At 44.4% G+C, this 22,156-nt stretch overlaps 1 pseudogene; it reads left to right on the top strand.

Annotated features, from left to right (window-relative positions):
* The first annotated feature begins 16,377 nt into the window (after positions 1–16,377).
* LOC144148490 (uncharacterized) lies at positions 16,378–20,362 on the top strand (annotated as a pseudogene).
* Positions 20,363–22,156: the final 1,794 nt, after the last annotated feature.

Genomic DNA, 22,156 nt, shown 5'->3' with positions numbered 1-22,156 from the left:
ATATAAACGTTGGCACAGACATTCGCCGCAATAATCTGAACCGTATATAGCAGTGGAGCAAATTTATCGGCGTGTTTCAGCATTTGAACAGCTTCTTCATCCCGAGCATGCCAATTAGTACTGCCAGCTCGCGCAGTTTATGTCCGTGAGAGCACCCCGAGAGACCCATGCGAATCGAAATAGTACCTCCGGGAGAGCGTTGATAAATATTCGTTATGGGAGACGGTGCTAGGGCAATTCATTTAACGGCGCGTTTTATTTTTGTTTTACGCACTTTATGCGAAGCATGCATGTGCGTGTAGAAAAAAAAGGCCGTGCTGCTTTCATCATAACTGCAATTTTTGATGATGGAATGGATGTGCAGAACGCTTTCTTGCGAATGGACGTTCGTGTTTGACCAGGAGCGCGAACTTTACGAAAAACAGAATCAGAAATATGCTAAACAGCACAACTGAAGAATTCATTCCCTGCTTTGGAACCAGCTTGGTTCCTTCCAGGCGGTCACCAGTGATCTGTTATAGCGTCCTAAAGAAATTCCTAGCCCTGTTTAGGACTTCCCAGACATTTTGCAGTTAAGCACTGTCTGGGCGTGTAAGCACCCGCAGCATTTCGAGCTTAGGGTACCCGCTTTGAGTGGGTCTCTGCATGTGCCCCAATTCTAATAGTGACTTTTTATTGAATATCTATCGCTATTGGGGAAAGCCTGTTCCTCCTAAATGCGTGTCCTGGTCTAAAGTATCCCGGTGTTTGGTTGCGGTGCTTAAATCGTTGTTTTATTGCAGTGGTGCCGTCAATAAAGCCATGCTCATTTTTTCAACTCGTTTTTTTTACAGCGCCGCTTTTCCCTTCGGATTCGAACTGCCTGCTGTGTCTTTTTTGCTGTATGTTTCAAACTATACAAAATATTTTATACAATCGTTTCTGTGTTCTTTTTTATCTCACTGTGTTTTCTTGGAGGAGAGATAGCCTAGCACACGTCAACGCTTCGAGGATATGGTTTCCTTGTAGATGAGTATGATGCACGCGCTTCCTTTGGATCGTAAGGAACTGTTTTTGGGAAGCGTGAGTTAAGGTTTTACTTTGCATTTTGTGACCACATTTGCTCTTCTCGGTGAGAAAAATTGAGGGTAAATGAAATTTTGAAACTCTTCAGGCGAACACAACACTTGTGTAAATTGCAGCTTTCGGGATAACGGTGCTTTGAAACGTATTCTTCTTGCTTGGCTTGCTACAGTTACTTACTGCGACCCAATCTGCCACTGAGGATAACGAAATCCACGGAATCGTAAGGAATGTATCATCGCAATTTGGTCTGCCCTTGAAATATAGCCATGAGGTTTTGTACGAACAGTGAAATACGTTAATTATAAGAATGCCGACTGGCTCTCATTTGTTGCGACAACGTCTTCGCGCCCTGGGCTGAATTTTAAACTGTATTTTAAAATAAGCAGAAGCTGTTTATCCGGGCACACTCAATTATTGGGACAAAATCATTTTTGGCCCCTTCAATATTTAATAAATTCGAAACGAGATTACCTCGCAGAACTTTAACGCAGTCTGATTCTCTTTTTTGTGTTCTATATGCAAAAGATCGTTGAATCATTCCTGTAGATTAAGAAAAATTTCCGGTTTTCGAACCCTAAATACGGCAACATATTTACAAAACGATCGGCATTTTCTCCGAAGTCAATAGTTCAGAATGTCTTCAAAAATGCTGTGTTCTGATTGCGTGATTCTGTCAATAAGAATGTACACAGAATATCACATGGTTAGTACTAAATCTCAATACGTTCACATGGCATAACCATGAGAAAAATTCGTAAAATCTAGATACACTTATTCGAAATGTATATTTGCCCGTTTGATGTGTAGATGGTAATGAAGGGGAAGATGACACTGCACTTCATTAGGACATTTTGCGGATGAGGTTAACGCTGCTATGCTTTCAGTGCACTTGTGGTTCATTCTATATATTTAAGTGTTCCTATTGACGCGGACAACACACATTCAGGTTTATTTTGTTATCTGCTCGAGTTTTCTATCCACGGAAGAAGACGTAGAAATATTGATTGTATAATAGTTCAACACTGTGTTTCATGCATTGGCACGTTCATTCACTGAAGCACCGAAATAAGTTCGTTCCCCCACCAAAAAAACGCAAACACGGGTTTTTAATTCTCAGCTTCAATGACTCATGCAGTAAAAACTTTTCACGTGTCATTTATAGAAGAAATCAGTCATAAACGTAATATATACTACTCTTTCTGCGGACTGTCTTCAACGAAAGGTATTTGTTTATGTGTTTCTGCCAAACGCCTGTTAGGTTGTCCCAGCTTACTGCGTCAAGTTTTTGTTTTCCCGATGCTGTGTACACGTGCGATCTCACTAAAAAAAGTGCCTGAATTTTCAATAGACTATGGCTTTATTTTACTGTGGGCGCAAATAGTAAGGCTTAAAAAATTTTTAGGAGTCTATGCTTTAGTGGAGAGTCGTCGAAAGGCCAATAAAGAAAGTGCCTTGGAAAATTATAAGATTATCTTCAGCAGGACAACGGAGCACTGGGCCGCGGAAGATTTATAACCTTGGTGAATGCATGTTCTCCCGTGTTCTGCGCATCCACAATTGTAGCACATCCCGCAGTATTGGCGCACTTTCAGGCGGCAGTGTCTGTCTTTCTTTAACACTTAACTTTATTCTGACGACGAATCAGTTCTGATGGAACTCGAGAATGTTTTTCCCTTAGGAGTACAAGAGTACTGATAACTTTGTTTTGCTTATTTATTTTTTGGGTTGATTGCCACCAACTTTGCAATTTTATGAAACCTTTGTGAGATTAAACTACGAAGGAAAAACGTGTACAGACGTTTTTGTTTTGTGAACATATCAACAGATGGCGCTGGCAGAATTTTGGGCCACGCGAATTTGAACTTACCCCGCAGGGCACTTGTAAAACTAGCTTCCATCAGGCTAGAAATACTCCCAGTATTTTTGATGTTGTGCGAAAAAACGAAGCGAATGTCAGGTTTGGGACTGCTTAAAATTTCGCTATTTTACCCATGTGCTTCCAACTGTATTTCTCCTGCAGAATAATTTGATTTCTGGCTGACGTGAGATATTTATTTTCAGAGTCTTATAAAACACTGGAACAAAAAAAAATAAACCCAAACCAACCACCGGATTAAAAAAAAAGCTCCGTAGGGAACGATTGAGGCTCTTGTACTGTTGAATGAGACTCTAAAGTTGTTGCCTCGCAGATGGCGAAACCTTGCTGGTAACAGTCGCAACCGGCATTGATTGAAGGGTAACTTTCATATCGAGCTAGGTATTCCGCGTCATTAGAGTGGACGTTTGTCAAATGTTTGTCTGGAATCACATTACAGATCGGTAAAGGGAAAATTTATTTTTGGAACTTAATTTCTGCTATGCCATTTTTATTGTTAATCTTTTTCTTTCCTTCTTCACAGTATGTTTATTATAGGGCGAGTCCTTACGAGCTACAGGCTGTAGTGTTCTGCCTAGGGGTAAAGGCAACAATGCTCTGAATGCACCATGGGGTTCGTTCGGCTGTAGCATACTGCCTGGAAAATACTCAGTTTCTTTTAGTTTGAACTACGTAAAGAGGAATGCGAAACCATATCAAATTTCATTTTTCATGAAATATTTAACCATACCTGTAAATGTCATTTGGTTATTAATGTTAAATTTCCATTGGAAGGGAGTGATTCTCTTGGGGATGATTTTTTGAAAACAATTTTTTTCATGTCAATTTTAGATAGGAGATAAATATCTGGAATAGCAGCCAAGTGTTTCATTTGTCGGCCAAAAGTAACACGGAAAACGTATCCAAGTACGCTTAAGGTGCGTATACCAAGAAAATCCAATGATGCCCAGCTTTGACATGTAACTGATTGTATTCGGTCGGAACTGTATTTTATACTGATTTCGCTGGCTGCGAATATTTTCTCAGTTTTGGCCCATTAGCGCATCATCTTAAGCGGATGGCTTTACTTTGTGCAACTTATATCGCCGAGTTGCTGTGGTGTTGAAAAAGAACAATGTGGCCTATACCCTGCAATGCAATTCTGGCTTACCTACAACGTTGGCTAAACGAAAACAAAAACACTGCCTTGTCTTCTTGCTAGGCTGCCCACACACAAAAAAAAAATAAAAACTGAACGTCAGCACAAGAACTAAAACTTGCAGAAACAAAAAGTTTGTGGTTTCAACCAAACATTTGCCCTTTGAGTGTTTTTTGCAGTTTTTTTAGAATTCTCATTAGCAAAGGTTGACAGAAGCAATCATTTTAATGAAGCGATTTTATAGTCGATGGTTCCTACGTTTTCTTCTGGTTCTTTTTTTTGCGATTTTATAGCAAGTAAACTCGAACTGCTCTAGCACGTCAAACAAGTGCGAAGTTGATAATTTTGAAATGCATTTGAAATGAGCGCTAGGTTTTTAACCCATGCAGGTTGCCTCAGCAAATGGAAGAACAGTTTCTTGCATTGCATGCAACCAAAAGAAATGCAACACCAATACAAAAACGTATGTGTATTCTAGTAAGCCATAAAACTCAACTGCTTCAACTTAAACTACGCGGTTGTGAGGGTTAGTAGAAAAACAAGCCCCCGTGAAAAGGAGAAAGTCTACAGCGCACGTTTAAACATTTAGCCAATTGAGAAGTCCGCATCAGTACCCGTATTACGGCACTCATTGTTAAGGGTCCTTTTAAAGCGCATTCTATTTAAAAGCATTCCTGCTCAGAGACGGGAATTGCTACTGTTGGGGCTGAATGCTTCTAACTGCTGCCACGAATGCCTTTATTTTATTTCCAAACTTCTATATTTTTACGGTTCCTTAATCCCTGCAAAAGCACTACCGTTAAACCGAAGACCGATAAATGCCCTTTCCTAGGAACTGGTTGTCACGTAAACAGATGGTGGGGTGGTCTTTACCAGCTCCGAGCAATGGAAACAGGGAATCCGTTGACGTGTTTAACAACATACATTTAATGCACACACGAAAGGCCCTCAGGTAAAGCACTCAATATTTAAACTACACACAAACTATAAACACTCAAACCTATACAATCCCGAAATACAACTCCCATACAAACCCCTAACTGAACAGCTCAATATACAATTCAAAACAAAACTCAAAAGCCTCTACAATAACGTCCTACAATAAGTACACTCTAAATACACTCCTTAACACAGTTCTAGTTAATTTCTCTCGTACCACAACTCCCTCGTTGTGTCCTTTACAACTGCGTCTCTACTGGACTGGCCTACCCCGCTGTCATCGGCGCTTACGTGTCGCACCCGTTGCGTGGCCGTGACTTGGTGGTAGCCGTCCTCGTCTCGCTTCGGTGCCGGCGTTCGATGCGCGCGGTCAATCCTTGGACGGCGTGGGCTCCGCGCGTCCTCCCTTTCCTGTGTGGCTACTCCCTGGTAGCCGCTCTCGCTGTAGGTCCTTGATGCCGGCGTTCGACGCGCGCGGTCATCCCTTCGGCGGCGTGCTTCAACGGTGGCTACCCCCTGGTAGCCGCTGCCGCTGGAGGTTCCAGGTACGCTCGGCCCGAACTTATTTTTCGGCGCCGTCGAGACGAACGTCGACGGAGCGTGGACGCTGGCCGCTGGTGCCCGACCGACGCCGCGGGGGCCATGAAGACGCAGGTTCGCGGTGCACCAAGGATGACGGTGCCGATGCGAAGTCGGCCCGCTCCCGAACCAGGCTCGGATGGCACGGTCGATGGCCTGGCCGTGTCCCCGTGGCTCGTTCGTTGAAGTACACGTGCTCCTACCGCCTCCTGGTTTCTTCGGTTTCTTGCCTCCCCCTTCTATTTGTGCGCCCCGCTTTTATACCCTCTGGGCTCTCTCGTGGCGCACTCCCATTGGCTTCTTCCTTCTTCCCTGTCCTGATATGGTTAATACGCAACTTGTCCCATGCGCGGCGTTCCCTGATTGGCCGACCAGTGTGCTGCCACCTTTGCCCATGATTTCTCCGTGCTTCGGCGCTGGCGCTTGCTGATTGGCGCGCTCCTGGCCCGCACTTCAAATGGCCGTTCCTTTGTTCTGTTTCCTCGTTTCCCGGGGTTTTCATGCATCCCCTCACGGGGGGAGGGGGGTGGGTGCCCTTGACACATGACAGTTACCCCCCCCCCCCCTTTAAGAGTTTTTTTCTCAAAAAACTGCTTCATTTTGGCCGCCGATGTCCTTTCTTCCACAACCCTTGGTCACTTCTCATGAGTCCACTGTTCACCACCACTGCTCACTTCTTTCTAAGCACCTTTCACTTCACACTTCACTTTTTTCACCCTTGTCTATAGTTCAATCGTGTACCGACCACACACACTTTGTTCTCACAACGTTCCCGTTCTATCACCAATACATCACTTTCTCAAACCCCACTCTACTCAAACTCTCTCCTCTCTAACACATCATACAAATCAAACACATCAACGATCTCTTATTTAACAAGCCTTTCTCTACCCACATCAAAAAACGTCTTTCCTTCTCCCGCTCCCCAATCGGCACTTTGCAGCTATTTTTAAATCTATTGTTCATAACCCCGCCTTTACACTCCTACACTGCATGAACTTACCCCACCATGCTCATATCCTCACACAATATATTAGAACACATCATCACATCAAACACATCAATAAATCTCAAGCTGGCAAACACTCCTTAGCTATATACACTTCTAAACGACCTCATTTCCATGTACACATCATACCCCTACAACGCCTTTTCATCCGCACGATACTACAACATTTGTGCTTTACCTTAATACACAACCTATTTCTCAAATACAAACTTTGACCCTCATTCATTCGTATTTCTGTTACATATCTCTACACCAAGCTTGCCTTTTCACTATACTACAACATGTATGCTCTACCACAACACACAATGATTCGTCACCGTTATGGATCCAATTCCTTTCCGAGTCAACTCAGTGATTTCCATCAGGTTCCTTGACCTATGGCTTCATCTTAACCTTCTTCCGCCTTAACCACCCAGCACCTTTACCTGCACAATCTACTCGCTTATCACAATCAACTTTCTTCATATTGCTCGTGTGCCGCTGGCACACATACTGGCTCGATGTTCGTGCAAGAAACGAACGCTTTACCATTGCACCCCCTACGGTGCAGTTATGTGCATCTCTCTGACGGCCTCTAGCTTGCAAGGCTCTTATCGGGTCACGTTTTCTGTGCCCTGAGCTACCTTGCTTGCCGTGTTTACTGTGAATCTTTATAGAGCTCTTTTCCCGCTTAGATACTTCTCCCTTTTCCAAGGGTACTTTTCTGCGACCTGGCTGACGCTTTCCGGTTGACCTATCTTTGTGCTTGCGGCTGTGCTTACTAACCAGCCCATGCCTCACTCTTGCAATTTTCGCCCCCTCACGATTTAGAAAACATGCGCCTCTTTATTCGCGCCCCAGCTGCAGAGGTTCCTTACTGTACTCTCGCCAAGACTTCTTGACTGGGACCATTACATCTCCACTCCAGAACTTCCAGATTTCTTTCGTCGTGACTTTTGATCGATTATCCTCAATTTGTCAGTGTACGATCCCAGCTTGTCTGGTGCCTCTGCACCTGGTTGAGTACTCGTCACCTCATTAACAAGCTCAGGCACGGAGCGTTCTGCCTCCATTTCTGAAGACTTTTCACTGATTATTTCAGAGATAAGGCTATTCTCGCTACACGTAGGCAACTCTAACGAAACCGTAGTAAAACCTTCTGGAGGAATGCTATTCCTTCCCGTGCACGGAGTGGAAGGCACCTCAGCCTCAATCATTATTCGTTCGGGACCCTTGAAATCCACTGAGTCATCAGAGCTACTAGGAGGCAGCGCGCTGTCCTCGCCTGGCGTGTTCTCGGAGCGCTCATCGCCAAGCGCCTGGCCTGCGGTTGAGCCACGCCCGTCCAGTTCACTGTCTCGAGCTCCAATTGTCTGCAGAAACAATCGTTTTCTTCGTGTTTATTTTTACTAGAGGCCTAATCGTGCTCTGCTACCTGCGTTCTATCAAGCGCGCGTGCTCCTTCGCCGTCAGAGATCGGCGTGCTTTCCTCCTCACGTGCCTCGTATTGGTCAACGACCCGCGTTTCTTCAGGCTCACGTGCGGTGCGTTAATTGCTCTCTTTGCGTGTACCTCCTTCAAACCACTGCTTTAATTCAGCATGTGATACCTGTAAATCTGCCCGTTTTAATTCAATTTCTCTCCTTTTCTCCTCAATCCTTCTTTTCTCCTCCTCAATACTTCTTTTCTCCGTCTCAATCCTCCTTTTCTCCGCCTCAAAATTTCTTTCCTCTTCCAAAAACCTTCTTTCCTCCACATCTGACCTTTCATTTTCTTTATGAGATTCTTCGTCCAACAATTAAAAAAATGCTTTTTGTTCAAATCGAGCGTTTGAACCAACGTCAACAACCCTCCCAAATGCATTCTCGCAGCTCGTCATACACGTGAGTGGGCCCGATGGAAATATCCTGGGTGAGGATAAATCTATCCTGGTAGGCTCGCCAATTATTTGTCACGTGACCGGATGGTGGGGTGGTCTTTACCAGCTCGGAGCTATGGACACAGGGAAGCCGTTGACGTGTTTGACAACATACATTCAATGCACACACAAAAAACCCTAGGGCAAAGCACTCAATATTTAAACTAATCACAAACGATAAACGCTCAAACCTCTACTATCCCAATATACACCTCACATACAAACCCCTAACTCAACAGCTCAAAATACAATTCAAATCAAAACTCAAAAGTCTCCACAATAACGTCCTACACTAAGAACACTCTAAATAAACTCCCTAACCAAGTGCTAGTTAATTTCTCCCGTACCACAACTCCCTAGTTGTGTCCTTTACAACTGCGTCCCTACTGGACTGGCCTACCCCGCTGTCGTCGGCGCTGACGTGTCGCACCCGTTGCGTGGCCGCGACTTGGTGGTAGCCGTCCTCATCTCGCTTCGGTGCCGGCGTTAGATACGAGTAGTCAATCGTTGCACGGCGTGGGCTCCGCGCGTCCTCACTTTCCTCTGTGGCTACCCCCTGGTAGCCGCTCTCGCTGGAGGTCCTTGATTCCGGCATTCGACGCTCGCGGTCATCTCTTCGGCGGCGTGCTTCCTCGGTGGCTACCCCCTGGTAGCCACTGCCGCAGGACGTTCCAGGTAGGCTCGGCCCGAACGTAGCCTTTCGGGGCCGTCGAGACGAACGTCGACGGAGCGTGGATGCTGGCCGCTGGTGCCCGACCGATGCCGCTGGGGCCACGAAGACGCAGGTTCGTGGTGCACCTAGGATGAGGGTGCCGATGCGAAGTCGGCCCGCTCCCGCCCAGGCTCGGATGGCACGGTAGATGGCCTGGCCGTGTCCCCCTGGCTCGTTCGTTTAAGTGCACGTGCTCCTACCGCCTCCTGGTTTCTTCGGTTTCTTGCCTCCCCCTTTTCTTTGTGCGCCCTGCTTTTATACCCTCTGGGCTCTCTCGTGGCGCACTCCCATTTGCTGCTTGCTTCTTCCCTGTCCTGATATGGTTAATACGCAACTTGTCCCATGTGCGGAATTCCCTGATTGGCCGACCAGTGCGCTGCCACCTTTGCCCTTCATTCCTCGGTACGTAGGCGCTAGCGCTTGCTGATTGGCGCGCTCCTGGCGCGCACTTCAAATGGCCGTTCTTTTGTTCTTTTTCCTAGTTTTCCAGGGTTTTCATGCATTACCTCTCCGGGGAAGGGGGGGTGGGGGCCTTTGACACATGACACTGGTCCCCACATGACACTTCCGCATTGAGCGTGGTTAGGGGAACCATACATCGTCTGGACTGGTTATGTTCGTACGTTTACACAGGGAGAGCTAAAATTGGGGGATCGCATAGCAATAATGGGAATTTCGGCACTACTGCTAAGCAGTAACCTTCCGCAAACTGGCGTCACGTATGCGCAGTGTTCACAATTCCAGGAAGTAATTACTTCCCGTTCACGAACATTAAACATCGCGAACTTAGGACGTCACCACATAATGCTTGCTTTAAAGGATCGCCAAGTGTGCCGAGTCTTGTCTATGGTGCAAGAGAACTGCGCATGCCAACTTTGGCCAATCAAAAAGTACAATAAAAAATGCTTAGATTGTTATAATGAACGATGAGCGTCTGTAAATCTTTTATTTGCAGACCGCCTCTCTGTTCCCATCTTTGCAGGGACGTTGCGTGTTGTGGTCTCTATTGCTTATAATCAAATTCCTCTGCCATAAGTTGTTATACCCAGAAAGAATAAACCGACCTTTGCCTATGGGAGAAAACCCGCCGATATCCTGGATGTTAGGACCATCAAACAATGGTAGAGCGACCGGCGGCATGCTAAATATAAGGCGCGATGCCAGTTCAATAGGGAAAGATACAATGCGATTTAAGTTTGAAAGCATGCTTTGTCAATACTTTTGGAAGATATATAAAGTTACATATAAGCTAATATGACTTACAATAAACATTTGTACGGTAGATTTTATTAAACCCGATTAAAAGCTCCGTTTCTTTCGGATTTCTCATCGCCTATAGTGTGTTAAGTTAAGAACAATGCCTTCGTAGACATTAGCATACATGATGACAGTGTGCGTGACAAAACTCAGGCATGTGCAAACACTCATTCTCAATTCGTTGATATGGTAGTCACATTCTCGAGAAACAGATATCGCGAATTACGTCTCAGGCACATTGGTATGTATGATAACACATACGCCCACAAGCCTATAAACAAAAACGAGAACACAGGATTACATATAGAGCGTACTGAAGGGCATGAAGAGCTCCAAATGCTTGCATCTTTAGAGCACGCTTGAAACACCTAATTATGCCAGACGGATGTCTAAGAGTACACAAAAATCATAATTATACATGCGTTACACACGGCAAGGGAGCACTTGCTCCGTGCACACGGCACATTGGAGACAGCATCGCTGTCATCGTTACGTCAAATACATATTTTGGAACGAATTGCTCGCATTGGCGCCCTCAGGCGAACGAGGCTAATTTCGGGCTGTTGAATTTGAAGTGGATACCCTAGAACAGAAACATATAAATCGCGGTTCGTGCGTCTGAATTTTATTCGCCCAGGAAGATCCACTTGAGGGCGTCGTTGTAAGCGTAGTAAGCGTGTACTGGCGAGAGAAGCATCGAGTCAAGCTTTTCTCCATCCTCTTCAAGCGCAATGATAAAGACGCACCAATACATTTTGAGGTTGTTGACGCAAGCTCCACCTTTGGGAAACCGATGACTTAATAGAGGGCTAGAAATCACGATCCTCTGGAGACGTCCCTTGTTGCGCGTGTGATCGCACCCAGAGTCCTAAAGGATGTGCGTTGGAGGAAGTTAAGAGAATGTGTGAACCGAAGTTTACAATCCATCAAAACACTGAAACAGCGTGGTATGCTCAAACTTTTTATTGCCTGAAAGTTGAGCTAGTACGACAAGCTTAAATAGAGACTTTTTTTTAGTTTATGAATAGAAACATGCTTCAAAAAGATTCTATTCTAGGTAATTATTTCGTCACCGGAGGGAAATCACGTTTTCTTCGCTTTGAAGCTGGGCGCAATCTGCCTGTGATGCCACTGCACTGTAAGGTTTCATGCCGTCTGCTAACTGCAAGAGAAATGAATGCTGTATAATGGACTGCACATCATTCGCGAGTGTGTAAGAAGAAAATGGCTCACATTTCGAGGAAATAGCTAAGGAGGCTGGTATCTTTTAGTTTTGTCATTCCTTCTATGAGTTTTAAACTCCGCTTTTGCTCGACACACTGGCTTTGTACCAAATAATTTACGAGCGTACAAAGACTACCTAAACGAACTATTAAGGCCTACGTGAAAGATTTAGTCTGTGGTAGCATTAAAAGCAAACAATTCTAAATTTTGCATTTATTTCCCAAATACGTAAATCTTAGACCTCGGAGGTTTTAATGAAACATAGTGTCTGAAAGCATCATGACGGCTCTAAAAACTGGCGGACTCTTGGAATCAACCAAAACATACACTCGAACGTACCATGAGCCATATTTCCTGATCTTCAGAATTGACATATAAGACTGTAAATTATATAAAAGTTTTTGACTGTGCCACCTTTACGCATAGTCATGAGCTATTATAAAAACAAAAGGAAATGTCAAAAAAAAGGAAACACCGGGATGTATCCGCGAAGTTTTGTGACCACACCGGAAGGCCGTAAACTTCACGCGGTGATGGCGTGCGATCATACATTGTGAAACATGAAGTTAATACTTAGTGCAGGAGGAATATTTTGTGCAGAGGTTACAAGTGCCTTACTCAGTCACACAAATAAATCGTGTAAAAAATGTAAAGCGCACAAAAAATAAACAATGAAGCGCTTATTACCCAGCTTTAGCGAAGCAACGAACTTTCTTTGGGGTGCCAAATAGCAGACGGGTAACCATTTCGAAAAGCACGAAACAGTGAAAACCTACCGACGCACATTCGCATTAAAGTAATAGCCAAATGTCATGACCTCACAAATTATGTATTCTTAATAAATGCATTGTTTGAGAAATAAAAAGGCGTGATCAATTGCAGCACGCTGGATAAAACGCGGTAGGTGTAATGCGTTATAGTCCTTACCCCGCATTGAAAAATTGTTTCTTTCGCCTGGAGCGGCCGGGATACCAATTAGTGGATACAATTCCTATTGAACGTTCGTACGTTTTCGACATAAGAACTCAGTGTGGGGACCCCTAATGATTTAGTTTTACTGACCTTGATTAGAGTTAAATATTTCATTTTTGCCACGCCTTCAATGTATAAAACTGTGCTTCTGTTCATGACTGTATCTCCTGAGCGGAATTTTTTTTGGCTTGATATTGTTATTTTGGAGCAATTTCCAATTGCACGTTAATTGTACCTATCGTTTCCCTTTCAAGTTATATTTATTAAAAAGTAGACACAGAAATGACAGACATAATTGATTTTGTGTTCAACAATACAAGACCACGTAAAATTAGGTCAAAATACTTCAAATATTTCCAGAGAAGATTATATTTTGGTGACTAATAAGGTGTTAATTGATTTGGAGGACGTACTGTCCAATTTTATTAAGATAGGCTTGACGTCTGCAATGGTCTGCACTCTTCAAACAAAAAACTATTAATGTGTGTGTTTTTTGCAAATTGTTTATGAGCTGCATCGCAGCACTACTCCACTGACTGGTTGTGAAATAATATTACGAGAGGGCATAGGTTTGATGAAAGATCGTAGGCATTTGAATTACTAGTCGCTGTTAGCTAACAAAATGCTTACATAGCGGGAATAAATATGTGGGATGGACATCTTTCCTACAGGATAGTGACTTTGTGCACATTGATGAAGAATATATTTATCAAGTCAATCGTTCAGCTGGCACTTTAATCGCCCACAAAGCTGCGAGGGTACCTTAGTCATCACGTAGTCTCCCGTGGCCGGCACAAATATGTACGCTAGCGATTGGGCGAGTTGGCAAAGTATTGTTGCAAAGTTTAGTGTACGCGTTGTAGTTGTTCTCCAACGAGTTCTTTTATGGATGAGAATAAGCGCTTTACTTAACAATCCGAACATAAAAGCAGATCTAGAAGCCCCGAAGAATGTATTTATGTGTCAAAGAAACCACACACCCTCAGTGTGTGTTTCTTCTTGATTACTTCGTTTTTCAGGGACTATCTGACTCATTGCGGGTAGGCTTCCTAAAACAAAATTATAATCCGCAGTTTACTTAGACAATTTCTTTAAAAACGAGTTGGAATGTGAGCACCAACATCTTATAACAAAAGGCTGGGTCCAACTCGACAGCTTTCCGAGATTTTTTTTCCCCTTTTGCTCAAATAAACGAAGTGCCCACTTGTGTAAGCTAAAATATTTTGCTATTACGATCCATTCAGTGTTGTATACGCTTCAGCGCCCAAACAGAAAAACAGAAAAAGTGAACTCAGCGGGGCATATCAATAACAGGAATACTGAAGGAATGTTTGGGGTGCCTTTGATATTGAAGGGGTCTATACGTTTTTAGAAGAAAGGCGCTGGAACAATAAAGTAACAGCCACAACCCCAATTGCGTGAAAGATCCCTCCCAATTACTGGCTTAGTTTTTCGCGGCAATTGAATACTCACTTTTCAAATGTTTCACAACGGTGTCATGGCAGTTCCTAAGCTCACTACAGATCGGGTTAAAAATTTGTGCTAACAACTCCATTTCTGCCTCAGGGAGTGCCTATGTTACTCAATCATATTGCGCAATTTATTCAGTAATTTATTCAATCATCTGTAGTCGATACTAGCGACAAGTTTTTCTTCGGCATGGTGGAACAATAACCTAGTTTAAGGCAATTCTTTCGTGCCATCTGAAAAGTTCAAAATTTCGTGCCTTCACCCTTATAAAAAACGTTTCCGGCATTCACTAACGAAAGACTAAGAAATTACTTCTCATAGTTACACTAGGTACTTAGTAAGTAGAAGGAGTAAATGCAGCGTAGTAACGGTTACCAAATGAAGCAGGCAGCGCGCACCACTACGTTTACTAGTAAAGTCCTATCGATAGCACCCTTCTTAGCTACATCTCTTTACTAATTGGCCATGCATAACGTAGTCATAAGAACGACATTAATTTAGTGTATACTGCTTTCTCACCCGAGTTAATTTCCTAACCATCACTTTGCAAGTGGCGGAGCCTACGTCCCGTCCTAGGGGGATTACGGTTCGTAAGGAGTGAGCAAATACGACCGATACTAGCCTTTTACGACCACATTTATTAAGAGTGTTCTTTTGAAGGTAGGACCGCGTAAGTAAATCTTCTAAGACTAAATCGAGTAAAAAACACCAATCACACGTTGTAATAAACATTCCCCGTTATTTTCGATTGCAAGCATTTTATTTATTTATTAGGGTGTATATTCTTTGGAAAAGCCTTCGTTTCCCGTGATGTTTTAGGTATGCTCATGGCTGTCTAGTGTAGGCCAAACCTATGAAGCGTTGGACGTGACCGCCGATCGTGCAGCGGCACGCTCTTCCGCTTACGGGTCAAGTGAGTAGCTAAAAACGTGGTCCGAGAAGTTGCCATGCTTGTGAAGTGGTTCCTCATGCCTATTGTTTCTTTCGGCCTAATGTATCCATGGTTGTTGATTTTATGGCATCACAAGGTTTGCTTTATCTCCAAATTGTACTATATAGAGGCACTTTTGGTGAACCCATCCACGAAATCTTGCAGCCCCCCGCTTCCAGACTCAGAGGGCCTAAAGGGATACCAAGAATCCGTTGGAAAAGCCCAGCCTCAAGTGACAATAACGTTGTCGTGCAGCATTGACACCGCTGAATCTATTGAACGCAGTACTCGTCGCGCTTTAACGAGCCTGCCATTGCGCTTGTACGCGTTGTGAAGTGTCTTGTGAGGCTAGTGCAGGACCAACTGCACAGACAGAAAAACATCTAATAAGACTGAAGGTTAAACCATCGCGATATTGGGGGATACCAAAACCTGCGAAACGCCGCGGATGCTGTTTAAAGTGGGCAAAAATGCAAATAGAGGCGTATACAATAGAGGGTGCCATTGGCATGGTGTGCGAGAAAAAAGATGTTGGGGGAGACCGAAACTGGAGAACTGCGTACACACCCAGCTCGTTTAAGTTCGTGTTCTAGAGAAGGAATACATGATCTTGCATTTTTATAGGTTTACTAGTGGATCTTCCTTCTGCTGTAGAGTTTGATGCGATGAATTTCTTTCGTATTCACAGCTTGCTACTAAACTCCATAAAGTGTTATCTACCACCAGCGAGTCAGTGAATCCATAGAAAATAAAGAACACAAAAACACGTAATAGAACTTACGCAGAACACTGTAGGGAGTCAACGACAATGAACTGGAACCGTTGCATGGTTACAACAGCCTGTAGTAACTGTAGGTTACTGTGCATGAATGATGACGTAGTAGTGCATGCACTATACGAAGTCGCGCTTTGCCTTCGTGCTGCAACATGTATTGTATTTTATCGTAATTAGGGAAATGACGTTTTTGGTTAGTATTGATTTAGGACTCGCGTCTTTGCTGGAATTGGCATTAGCTTGAGGAGCTTATAAAGAGCAACCAAGCGTTTGTGAAGCATTTTACAGAGACAGCTTTTCGTCGATGAAAAACACAAGTGAAGTATCGTGCTGAAGACGATGCTTGGGAATCCGTACTGCCACGTCGAAAACAAAGAATGCAGCTACATATGTCAATGCGGAGCTCGGGTGCAGCCAAATATACATGGCTTGCACTGACGTCACTGCGAGGAACCCTGGGATACCATTCCGCCAAGCTGGTGCAGTGTTGCAGTCAGCAGTAGCGATCGTGCATCCACCGCCAGCGCGTCGCAATGGTGATCTGTACAATTGTTGGATGCTCGAACCGTACATGTTGGACCAAATCAACAAACAAAAACTTTTCTCGCCTTCCGAAGGTAATCGAGCATCAGGGCGACCACACGAAAGAGCTATGTGTGAGACGACGCAGTCTGTGGCTGGCGCGAATAACCACGCCGATCTCAACACCAAGAGGATTGGCATACGGGTTTGTGGCGCACACTTTGTAAAAGGTAAGCCATCGGCGTGTGCGCGATAATTATTTATCTGTGAGACTTGGAAGCACTACGGAGAATCTCGTTTTTAAACATGCCCTTGCGTCCGTAGGCAGACCGTCACAGCTGTGGGAGGAGGCGGACCCCGACTGGGCCCCGACGCGGTTACTCGGCTACAGCGCGAAACAGGGAGATCCCGAACGCCACGCTCACGCAAATAGACGACGGAACCAGGCCCGTGCAGCTGACGCCGAGCATAGAGCCGAGGCAATGGCAACAACACAGGCGACGCATCCGGACGCAGCTGCCGTTTCTTCGTCGTCGCCGGTGCCAGCGGAAGACGCAGTCGGGGTAGAGAACAGTGACGACACAGGTGAGCGTTTTTTCGTCAACACGTAAATGTGGGCTTGTTGGTTCGAACTGTGAAACATGGTTAAGTAGCGCGATAAAAACGGGACAAAATTAGATAACACAGGACTAGCGCTAGTCCGTGTTCTCTACTTTCTTCGTCGTGGTTTGAAACCAAGCGTGCCAAAAGTGGAGAGAAATTTTTTTTATCTGGCGGAGTACCTCAGATGTTGAATCTCCAGTCCCGTCGCCAACAACTCCTTTCCGCATCTCAAGTGAATTTTTCGCGCTGCTTGATCATCCATGCAACAACCTAATTTTGTTCCAGGGATGGCAGTCCAGACAGACCTGACAATGAGTGACACTGAAGCAATGGAGATGGAGTGCTTATCCCTAAACGAGCGCCTCTACGCTGCGCGAAATGAAAACAAGCTGGTGGAGCTGACTGAAGATGCCTTGAAATGTAGCGACACCAAAGTTGTGTACTCCACTGGCATGGCGAATTTTCAGATCCTTTACGCACCGTTCAACGTTGTAGCGGGGTTTGTGTCGCATAACGCTAACAACAGCTTGCTGAAGTTTCAGGAGCTCCTGCTTTTCTTGATGAAGCTAAAGCTAAATTTGCACATCACTGACCTTGCTCTTAGGTTTAACGTGTCAGAGGCCACAGTGTCGCGCATACTCGACAAATGGCTGCATGCTGCCTACTGCCGCCTTAAGTCTCAGATATTGTGGCCGCCTAGAAGTGTTTTGCAACGCACAATGCCTCAAACCTTCCGCGATTCTTTTGGGGAATGTTGCAGTCATCATTGACTGTTTTGAGATAAAGATTGAAATGCCTTCATCATATTTGCCCCGAAGTGAGACATGGAAACAGTACAAAGGCAGCAATACGGCAAAGTATTTGATTGGAATTGCACCTCAAGGCATTGTTAACTTCATCTCTGAAGGCTGGGGAGGGCGTGCTAGCGATAGACACATAACAGAGCACTGCGGTCTTTTGGACAACTTACTTCCGGGTGACGTAGTTCTTGCAGACCGAGGGTTCAGTGTGTCTGAAAGTGTGGGCTTCTACTGTGCGAGACTTCACGTGCCAGCGTTCACCAAGGGAAGAAGCAACTGTCGGCAGCAGACGTGCTAAGCACCAGGAAACTAGCCAATGTCAGGATTCATGTCGAGAGGGTGATCGGGCTGATCAGAAATGAGTATGTAATCCCGATAGCCACGCTGCCCATCGACTATGTGGTTTGCCAATCCGGAGATAATTTGACTCCACTTGACAAAATTGTTACTGTTTGCTGTGCCCTTTCTAATCTGTGCCCTTCAATGTAGCATCACTAAAACAATCTGCTAATTGAGCAAGTGCTTTCCGTTGACGAATGACATTAAATCATCAGCTGTGATTGCAAACATTCTTTTTAAGCGAAAAGGCCCGTGTGTACGAGATTTCGGCGCACGTTAAAGATCGCCAGGTGGTCAAAATTAATCCGCAGATCTCCAATATGGTGTGCCTCATCGCCTGCGTAGCGTCGGCTCGTTAAACCTCATAATCAATAGAAACTTTTTTACCCCAGATATTTCACTTATAATTTGAACGCAATGGAAGATGTTGTACCGACTATGATTTCAAACAGCAGCAAAGGTATTGTTCAAGTCACAGAAATGAAGATATATCCAATGCGAATGTGCGTTTGAAAATTAGTTGGACACTAGTTAGTTTTCAGCTGTAGAAACCTCGTCTGTATATTATTATTGCACTGCTTTGTTGTGACACTACAACACAAACTGAAATTTCTACAGTGCCACCGTGGTTACGCTCGAATTTTTTAGTTCTGTTTCTGCTGTTTGTTTTGTTCGAAATGTGTAGAGCAGCATTCTCGGCAGAATGCTCTTTTGCCAGCCAACGACTCTAAAGTGGCAAGGTGACCATTTACCTTTTTGTTTGGGTCTTATGCGCTGGTGTGCTTCAGGCGTACCATATTCTGTGTGTCGTGCATTACATTTACAACTCTTTGAATTTACAAATTTGTGCAACTGCTTGAGATTCATTACTTCGGTGTTGTTTGTAGGTTGGCAGTAATACAATTTTTGTACAATGCAGTTTCAACACATTTTTGTATTCTGATGCTACGTGTGTTCAACGTTGTCTGGCGGTTATGTGCAGTGTGTTCGTTTCGAAAGAAATTAATTAAGAAGTCAGTGTATGAAGGGGTACCGGCAACAGCTCGTCGCTCGTATTAGCCCACCGGATCCACTCAGTTACACTTGAGCGACAATTGTCGCTGTCGCTCTACGTGGTCCTTTATTTTAGGACTGCAAGCTCGTTCTACATTCCCGTCACAAGGAACATTAGCGTGCTCTTTTAGTAAATTTCTTCAAGATAGTCTGTCGCTTCACACTGGCAGGCAGAGCTGTGGTGAAATAAACTGTGGAAACCTGACATTAGTCCTTGTCTTATTTGCACGCGCGACAAAATCATTTCTTCTCTTTTTGTGCCCATTTCAGTACCACACAGGAGGAATGAAACCACTTGGAGCTGCACGACTCGTTGTCGCAAGCTACCATCTTGCTTGTGTCCGGTCCAGGACAGAAGCAGTACTCTACTGTGTTTGCTGGCTGTTCTTGACGACTTCTGTCTTGCCTCGTGTAGTATCGGCTGAGCAACTCGGGCAGAATGACGTTCTGGAAAAACTGTCTTGCCGAAGAAAAAATGTTTCTGCAAAACTGATCATTGCGTCTTACACTCTCGATGTGCAGCCCATTGGGTCCCCACACCACAAAGTCGCAAAAAACCACATGGCACAATGCCATCTGAGTCTGAACTTGGTAGTAGTACGCATGATTGTCCAAAAGCTGAAGTTTTCCACCAGTGTAACTCAGACATGAAATGCTGTTGGTGATATCTTGAGCATCTCTTAGCAAAAATGGGCACTTAAATTCCACAACACCTCTCCCGCAGCAGCTGGACGAGGTGATGACATCCGGTGTAGCGCCGATGAACGGGTAAGCAGCACTCAGGTGGAGTCCATACCTGTGGCACTCAAAGTTCTGGTGCTTTATAGCTTATTCGGCTTTGTAAGCCTCGAAAGCATCTTGCTCATGTTTTAAGCCCCACATGACGGCAGGAACTCTGAGGGAATTTTTTTCAGGATAGCAAATCGATTTTACCAGTGATAAGCTAGGACTCTGCACACTCGTGTGGCACACACTTTTCATCACTGACGCAGTCACTCTGCAACCACGGTAAAGGAACCAGTCTGGCGAGTTACGTTGTTGCCTTGTTGCAGCCTCAACTGTCTTCACTGTGTCGTCCCTGATGGAAAAAGGGGCAAGAAAGTCGTCAGCCTTCTTCAAAAGCGTGTCGAGGTTGTCTTCCAAGTTCTCTTCGAGATACAGCTTCCTCAAGTGGGCAGGCTGTGTTTTTACAGGCTCCTGAAAGCTTTCGCAATACTCTGGAAGCACAAAAAATACTGCAGGTGTGACACCTGTGAGGCAATGTCGCATGACCATGCATGGCTTGTTTTGCAGGTTGGTTATTACTCTCCCGTATCACGATTGCGGTCAAATTGCCTTTGTCTGTTGGTGCTGCCGCTCCCTGTGAAGTGTATTGATATTTTGAGCATGTGATGGTCGAACCTGAAGGTCTTGCTTTCTGGGGACGTAGAAACGAACCCTGGTCCAACTGTGGAAGAATTGCTGGAACAAAGTTTGGAAGAGCAAAATCAAATGGACAACAGCCTTGCCAATTCGGAAGAAAGCCTCACTCAATTATGAATCAATGTGCTCGGGTGGAAATTTTAGAAAGCACAGTTGAAGATGCTACACGAACAGTTCAGCATCAACCGCAGCGACTAATTGAGTTGGAAGACCGGGCACGGCGGAATAATATTATTGTATGTGGTGTCCCCGAGAGTGAAAACGAAACACGTGAAGACATCGAGCAGGAGGTTGTAAAAATATCTTTTCCGACACACTTAGCGTCATGGTCTCGTCAGCTGAAAGAATACATAGGCTTGGTCAAAAGAAACAGTCGCGTGATAAGCTTGTTATACTAAAATTGTACGATTTCAATGAAAAGGTGGCAATCTTCAAGAACTGCAGAAAACTCAAAGGAACAAAAATCAGTGTTTCTGATGACTACTCGCCGGAAAGAGTTGAAAAAAGAAAGCTACTTTGAAAATCGGCCCAGACTGAGAAAGGCGCCGGTGCAAAGGTCAACCTTGTTCACGATAAGCTTTTTATCAATAGCATTGCTTATACATGGGATTTTGAACAGAACATGTGCGTGAGACTGCGCAACGAGCGGACACTTGCTTCCAAAAAAGTTCAATGACGCGCAAGCCACAGATAAGATTACTTAACATAAATGCCCGAAGCATTGTTAATAAGGTAGAAAAACTTGAATACTTGTCATTGCTTCACGACACGGAGCTAATTGCCATAACAGAAACGTGGTTGCACAGTGACATTAAGGACGAGGAAGTATTCACAGGCAATTACAGTGTGATCCGCAAAGATAGAGCAACACGAGGTGGTGGCGTAGCACTATTAGTGAAGAAGCCACTCAGATATGAAACTGTGTCATCCATAGACGGGCATGACAGTGTTTGGTGCAAACTGTTTCTTGATACCACCATTTTGATGGTGGGCGTTATCTATAGAACCCCTGAAGCACTGTTGAGTTTTTGTATACTTTTGACCAGCATTTAAATACTATAAGGAATGCCAGAAGTAGAATTATTTTAGCAGGGGACTTTAATTTACCTGGTGTCGATTAGAATGCGAGAATTACGGGATAATTTGAAAAGCCTAACGCTGATACAATGTTACAGATCATGCTAAAGCATAACCTTGTTCAGGTGGTCAAAGAACCAACCAGGACACAGGGACAAAATATTTCTACGCTAGATTTGTTTTTCTTGACAGACGGAACCTTCATTTGTAATATCGACATACAGGATGGCATATCAGATCATAAAACAGTCGTAGCAACTTTAACTATGGGTAATATACAACTAGAAAGAAATCCCTCTGTACATGTGTATCATTTTAATCGTGCTGACGACACGTCAGTTACCAGCTACTTAGAATTCGCACTTGATAATATCCCTGTCGAAGATGATATAAATAGTCTTTGGAAATACTTTGGGTCAGTTGTACGTGCCTGCTTAGAAAAATATGTGCCTAAGAAGGCCAAAGCCCATGGGTAACTAGGGACATCATTCATTTT

Source organism: Haemaphysalis longicornis, unplaced genomic scaffold (assembly GCF_048455015.1).
Source record: "Haemaphysalis longicornis isolate Haplotype H1 unplaced genomic scaffold, Haemaphysalis longicornis Haplotype H1 scaffold_8, whole genome shotgun sequence".
Lineage (NCBI taxonomy): Eukaryota > Metazoa > Arthropoda > Arachnida > Ixodida > Ixodidae > Haemaphysalis > Haemaphysalis longicornis.
This window is presented reverse-complemented; position numbering and strand designations above follow the sequence as displayed.